Raw genomic sequence first — 7,720 nt, forward strand, 5'->3', positions numbered from 1 at the left:
ATATGATTTGTTGAATGTAAAACTGATGATATGCTCTGTAAACTTTCACTCGATGCACAATAAAAAGCCTTAAATTAAGAAGAAGAAGAAAAAAAGTCTGAAGGATCAAGAGTAGGGCTGTAGGATGGATGGAGGAAGGTTTCCCAACAAAATTCTCGTAGGACAGACAGCCCCTTACTACCCTCAAAGTATAAGCAAGTGCTTTATCATCGTGGAAAAAAATTCCTCAGCACAACTTTGCTGGCCTTTTTCTAAACACTGCTGTTTTCAGTTTCCTTCAAATTTCTTCCTACTGAGCCCCCATAATGATCCTGGGTCCTCTGAGAAACTCTTATCAAGATTTGGAACCACCATAACCTTCTAAAGATGACCTTTCTGCCTTGATTTTAACAGGCTGAGCAAAAATCACTGTTTTGATTGGATTCTGCCCTCTGGGTCATATTGGTGAACCTAAGACTCATCCTTGGGTTTTTGTTGTTGTGTTCCATAATTTGTTCCACAAGATCATCTTCATTAGATTTGATCTTGCTTAAAAGACTGACGGAAAAATCAGCTCCTTCAGCAAGGCGATCATCAAACAACATTCTGGTGACCTTATCAAACCGAAAGCTCACTCCAGTCCCAGGTGAGCTCCGGCTTCGCCCCGCGGCCCGCAGAGCAAGCAGCCGCTACGTGGTCGTGCAGGTGAACCCGTGCCGCGACGCCTAGGTGCAGTGCTGGCTGGGACGGCGCACTCCGCTGCGTCGAACACGAGATCCCAGCCCCTCGGTTTCTCCGCAGGCGGCCCGCCAGGACCCGGAGCTGGGCAGCCAGTCGAGCGTCGCCCGTCGGCCCAGGCGCTTTCCGCGCAAGGTCACTGTGTACTCCCCGGTGGTCTCTCGCCGCCTCACCACCTTCCTGTAAGGGGCCGAGGCTGCGGCGGCGGGAACCCGCCAACAGAAGGCCGAGGCGCTCGAGGGAGAGCAGGGGCCGTCCGCGGCTTGAAGGCTCAGAGCAGAGCGGGACGTCGGCGAGGAAGGCTCTCCTGTGGCCGCAGTCTGAGAAGGACGAAGACGAGGCACAGGCCGCGGTGCGGGCGAGCTCGAGCAGCCTGCCAACGGCGCCTAAGCGCCGGCTCGAGAGACCCGGGTAGACGACGCGGCCCCGAGGAGCCCCGAGCAGCCCGAGCTGGCCTGGAGGGCCAAGGACGACGAGGACGCAGCCATCGGGAAAGACAAGTCGTCGTCGCCGCGGAGCCTGAGCTTCCAGTTGTTAGAGCAGAAGTAGGGCTGTTACCATTGCAAGGAATGCAACATGCGATGGTAAAGTGCGTATGTGTGGTGTGTACAGGGCACGAACAAGGTTTACTTCAAGCAGTTTTGCAGAAGTTGTCAGAAGTCTAGTAACCCTTACAGAGTGGAAGATAGCACCTGCCAAAGTTGTAACCAGACTCGATGTTCCTGCCCAGTAAACGTTCGGCACACGTTGACCTTAAAGGTCCCATCGACAAGATTTGTGTGGGAGATGCAAAGGCAAACGCCTCTCCTGTGGTAGCACTTTCAGCTTCAAATATATCATTTAAGGGAGCGTAAACATGGTCCTGCTGAACATGTGCTTGTGGGACAGATCAGTGGGCTTTTCACTTACATTGAAATGTAGAACTATGTGAGATCCCAACTTTAGCAGCTACTACATCAAGGGTATGAGTCGGAATCGACTCCACGGCACATAACAACAATATCAAGCGTAATTCTACAGTCTTCTTGCATCCGTTTTTGGATTTCGGTCACCGGTTCTTCATTCATCAAGATTGACGGTCTTCTCTTTATTAGATCATCTTTGAGGTCTTCCTGACCTTCCTTAAAATGCTTGATCCATATTAAAACTGTTGTTTTATATGGGGTAGTAGTCCTGTAAACTTCAATGATTTGGGAAAATGTCCATTTGAGTTTTATTTAAAATATGATAGTATCAAAATCTTTTTTTTTTCACCTCAAAATAGTTTTTTTCCCATGCACGAAAACACTTTTTTTAAGGCATCCTAACAAGACTCAGACAAGTGTATCACTGAGAGAACTTGTCAGCAGCCGTCCACTAATCACAAAGACATGATGATGCGCATTTTGTTTGGAATAAACCCGTGTATGCATGAGCTGGAACCCTACTAGCAATACTTTTGACTAGCCTTGTAGCTGCATCAGGTTGTCACAGACTAATGATCGTAACCACTGAGACCAACCAGCAAACTCCCCTTACTCTGAATCTGGTTCTCAAAGCAGCCATCTGATTAAAATTTATTTATGGGTTACAAGTGAAAAATGTGCAAGTATGTTTTTTGTTTAAAAAAAATTAGTTGTAATATTTATAAACCAAGATATTTCTCATATGTATTTTAACTTCCAACTCCTGAAATATCCGAAGCTCAAGCCATAGTTGGTTGGAGATCATACTGGCTGCCTATTTTAGAGAGGGAAACTGTACAGGGCAGGATGCAGATGAATGAAACTAGAACAACCAGATAGAAATCAGGAGAACGTTAATACAAAGAGAGAAAAAAATGCAATCAATGTCTCTAGAAATTGGTAACTGGGAACTTAATTTGCTATATAAACTTTCACCAAAAACATAATAAAAGCATTAAACAAAAAGGGGGGGGGGACCCATTTGACCTAGCTTCAATGGCTGTATGATCAGAACTCAACTAGGGGAATAAAGAAGAAGGAGAAAAAAAAGTGTAATCCACTATAATTTGATGAATTTGACCTATATTTATGGATGTAGTAGCTTAAAAGAGGGAACGAATCTTTACAACAAGTAGCATTCCCATCCCCTCTGTACACAGGGTTGACAGGCATGGACAACTTAGACATTGGCTACCCAAAATCATTGGACAATCTCTTTGATACACCATTCAAGTAAAGTTTTACTAAAAGTAATATAGAATGGCTACAAGCATACATTGACAGAGAACTTCCAGAGGTTCAAGCCAGATTCAGAAGAGGCCATGGAACAAGGGATATCATTGCTGATGTCCGATGGATTTTGGCTGAAAGCAGAGAAACCAGAAAGATGTTTACCTGTGCTTACCTTTGACTACGCAAAGGCTTTTGATTGTGTGGATCATGACCAGCTATGGACAACATTACAAAGTAAGAGTATTCCAGAAAACTTAATTGTGCTCATGAGGAATCTGTACATGGCCCAAGAGGCAGTTGTTCAAACAGAACATGGGAACACTGAATGGCTTAAAATTTAAAATAGGTGTGTGAAACCCCCTTCCAAGACTAAGACTCAATGGGAATACATGCTCTGATTGGTGACCACGTTCATCACACGATGAAGCTGCGAGTTAAGCCCTGCAACATTCAATAGACTCCTGTGGACCCGGGTGGAGATCTAGTTGGCCAGCAGTGTGGCAAGACCTGGGGACTCTTGGGCCCAGAGTCAGTGACATAGCCACAGAGGACTAGAGTGGAGAGTGAAGCGTCCAGCTGATAAGAAGAAAGGGCATATGCACAAGAACACCCACACTTGCAGATAATACCCACTTGACCTGGCTTCAATGACTAGATGATCAGAGCTCAACTAGAAGAAGAAAGAAGAGGAAAAAATGAGTAATCTGATACAATTTGATGAAGTTGACCTATACCTATGGATGCAATAGCTCAAAAGAGGGAACAAATCTTTACAGTAAGGATCATTCCCACCCCCTCCATACACAGAGTAGACAGGAATGGGCAACTTGAACTGGCTACCCAAAATGGGGGGAGGGGAGCCTACAAAGGCAAGAAGTGACTGGTTTACAAGCTTTCAAGAGGGAACCTAGATACAGAGGGTATGGAGGAAGGTAGAATCTCCACTGAGTAGTATCCAATCTGTTTAGGCAGGGCTGATGAAATGAAATGAGGATAGGTGTCTTGTGGTACAAAAGTGAATAATTGTTATCAGGACTGATTGTGAGGGTTGGAAATGTAAAGGTAGATGTCTTGTAGCAAGGAGGGGAGTGATTAACTTTTCAGTCTCGGAGCGGAGGTCCCCGGGACCATCAAGGGAGAAGAGCGGGGAGCGGGACCCTACCGAAAGAAGCATTGTTGCCTGAGATGGAGCAGAGACGATGACATGGAGAGATGGAGCAGCTGAGAGTGGCTGTGTGCTGACAACCAGGGGGCAGGCTAGTGTATACCCTTTGGTTGGTTGATGATTCATGGAGGGGACTGTAACCATGGCAATGAAACAATATACGATAGTATGAATATAAAACTAATGTTCTCCCATATAAACTATCACATAATTCACAATAAAACATTTTTTTTTAAAGCTGTAAAAAAAAGAAAAGAAAGGTGTGCGAAAGGGTTGTATTCTTTCACCATACTTATTCAACCTGTATGCTGAGCAAATAATCTGAGAAGCTGGGTTATATAAAGAAAAACGTGGCATCAGGATTGGATGAAGACTCATTAACAACCTGCGATATGCACATGATACAACCTTGCTTGCTACAAGTGAAGAGGACTTAAAACATTTACTGATGAAGATCAAAGAGCACAGCCTTCAGTATGGATTACATCTCAATGTAAAGAAAACAAAAATCCTCACCACTAGACCAATAAACAACATTCTTATCAATGGAGAAAAGACTGAAGTTGTCAAAGACTTCATTCTTCTTGGATCAACTATCAACACTCATGGAAGCAGTAGTCAAGAAATCAAACGATATATTGCATTAGGCAAATCTGCTGCATAAGACTTTTTGAAAGTGTTGAAGAGCAAAGATGTCAGCTTGAGGACTAAGGTGCCCCTGACCTAAGCCTTGGTATTTTCAATCACCTCATATGCATGCGAAAGCTGGACAGTGAATATGGAAGACCACAGAAGAATTGATGCTTTTGAGTTATGGTGTTGGAGGGGAATATTGAAAGTGCCATGGGCTGCCCAAAGAACCAATAGATCCATTTTGGAAGAAGTGCAGCCAGAATGCTCCTTGGAGGCCAAGATGGCCAAACTTCATCTCCCATATTTCGGACATATTGTCAGGAAGGACCAGTCACTGGAGAAAGATATCATGTTTGGTAGGGTTGAAGGTCCTAGAAACAGAGGAAAACCCCCTGTGAGATGGATTGGCCAAGTGGCAACATCAATGGGCTCAAGCGTGGCAACAATAGTGAGCTTGGCCCAGGATCAGGCAGTGTTTATTTCTGCTGTGCATAAAGTCGCTATGAGTCAGTTCTGACTCGATGGCACCTAACAACAACAAAAACCCAAAACGAGGGGGCTACAAAGGCACAAAGTGACTGGCCTACAAATTTTCAAGAGGGAGCTTCGTTTCAGAGGGTGCAGGGGAAGGTAGAATCTCCACTGACTGGTTTCCAACCTGTCTAGACTGGGCTGGCCAAAGGAGATGGTTATAAGACTCTTGTGGTTCAACAGTGAATAATTTGTGTCAGGACTGATTGTGATTGTTGCAAATGTAAAGGTAGATGTTTTGTAACAAAAGGAGGGGAGTGGTTGATCTTACAGTCCTGAAGCAGAGATCCCTGGGACCATCAAGGGACTAGAGCTGAGTGCGGGACACTATCCAGAGAAGCAACAACACCAGAGATGGAGCCAGAGATGATGATGTGGAGAGATGGAGCATCTGGGGACTCAAGACAAGAAAGGAGAGGGGCTGTGTGCTGGCGGCCAGAGGGCAGGCTTGCAGGGTATGCCCTTTGGTTGTTTGAATGGTTATATATTCCTGAGTGCTTCAGTGTACATCCAAAAAAAAAAAAAAAAAAATGCAGGGAATGGAAGCAAATGCTGTTGAGTGCTGATGCATGGATGGGATTGTAGTCATTGCAATGAAATGAGATATGACAAGATGAATGTAAAGCTGATGTTTGCCCATGTAAACTATCACTCAAATCACAATAAAAACTTTAAAAAAGAAGAAGAAGAGAAAAAGAAGGGGAATAAGGTCTCCGATCCAACACGATCATCGTGACTTTCTTTCACTTCATACCTAGTCAATTCATTCTTTCTTTGCTGCCTTCTCTTATAAATATCTGAGCTCTCCATCCCTCCAGAGAGCCATAGTATGCAGACAGGTATGCTTCTTGCTGTGAATGAATGAGTTGTCATTCTGCCTCTTGTGGGTTTCCTTATTCTGGGTTCGTTGAGTCAGACCCCTGGGTCTGCTTGCCTCTGAACACATAATCTAAAAACAAATGTATAGGTGAATTTAGGCTGAGGCTCAGGCTCAGTGTGACCCTATGGAGAGGTCCTGCCTTTGCTGACACCCACCATTTTATGAAGATCTTGCAACAACTTACTGAGTTTCTTCATGGAGCCCTCAAAGCTCAGAGAAAAAGCTGCCAAATGCTGTCTGAAGGACAGGGGCAACTTCTCCAGCTGAGTTGCAAATGAGACACTGACCCAGTTAATCCTGTGCACCTAGAGATGCTCAAAAAAATCTCTGCTTGTTTACTGTCCTTGAAGGACTTAGCCCTAGATGTCACTTAATTGTCTTGTGCATAACAAAGTCCAATGGAAAGTTCCTATTGATAGATTCATTCTTGTCTTTGTTCCCTTGCCATCTCTTTGTGGCTTCCTTCATTCATTTTTCTTTTCTCTCAGAGAAAACCCATGACCTTGGAGGCTTCTGCACTTCCTTTCTGAATCTGTGTCACCCCTATAATGAAATGAAGGTGTCTTTCTGCTATGCCAGGATCTGTGGTAAACCAAGACCACAGATGCCCTCCCAGCTTGTGGTTTATCCTTCTCATTTCATCTCAGCAGGAAAAAGGTCTTTGTAATTCACACAACTTTCCCCCTTTTCTCACATCAGAGAAAAATCAAATAGTAATTTAAATAGCATCTTTTCATAATAAGGAAACCTTCGTCTTTTGACACAACTAGAAAGGAAGCCATTTGTCACTGCCTAGGAGTGAACTGTGAGCATCACTCGGTGTTTCATCACCGCTGGGGGTGATGGATATGTTTGAGCCATCTGTACTTCTCAAAGAGTTCTCATGATCAATGCTAAGCATTTGCAAGAGACATCAGGAAGATAACATGTGGTCAGTGGTTGAAGCTAATAGGTTTCAGCATGGGTAAAGCTTTTGACTTCATTACTAGTTGCTCTAACAACTGCTGTGACCAGCTGAGACATTCATGTACTTCTATAAGAAAAATATCTCCATTGTTTCTCTTTTTCCTTACAGTAGATATTAAAATATATACACACCCTTTTGAAAATATGTTGAAAACAATGTGTGTTCTACTTGTGGGGAGCAAGGATACCTGTAGTGTCTACTGCTCTGTTAATGAATTCTTCTGGAAATGTCTTGTGTAGTCCACAAGTTTGCTGGCTACCCATCCTTCCCCTAGAAGGGTCTAAGAAATAAATGGAGCCTGAAGAAAGCAGTTCTCCACAGCCTCAGGAAACTGTTGCACATTTCTTTCTACATCACGTAAATTTCTAGGGTTCATTTACCAAGTTTCTAACAGTTGTGGAATCTTTGGTTCTCAGAAATTCTTGGAACATGGTGGTGGTGGTGGTGGTGGTGGTGGCGTGCTTACTAGTCGGTTCTGACTCATAGCAACCCTGTATAGAGTTTCTGAGGCTGTAAATCTTTATGGGAGAAGAAAGCCTCATCATCCTCCCATGGAAATGGCTGGTCATTTTGAATTGCTGACATTGAAATTAGCAGCCCGACCCTAACCAGTATGCTACCAGAGGTCCTTATGCTTGAAACATAGACAA

General features: G+C 44.0%; 1 pseudogene; it reads left to right on the top strand.

Annotated features, from left to right (window-relative positions):
- Positions 1-1,561, top strand: part of LOC102841857 — a 28,146-nt pseudogene extending 26,585 nt beyond the window's left edge.
- Positions 1,562-7,720: the final 6,159 nt, after the last annotated feature.

The sequence above is a fragment of the Chrysochloris asiatica genome, unplaced genomic scaffold, assembly GCF_000296735.1.
Source record: "Chrysochloris asiatica unplaced genomic scaffold, ChrAsi1.0 scaffold00079, whole genome shotgun sequence".
Taxonomy (NCBI): Eukaryota; Metazoa; Chordata; class Mammalia; order Afrosoricida; family Chrysochloridae; genus Chrysochloris; species Chrysochloris asiatica.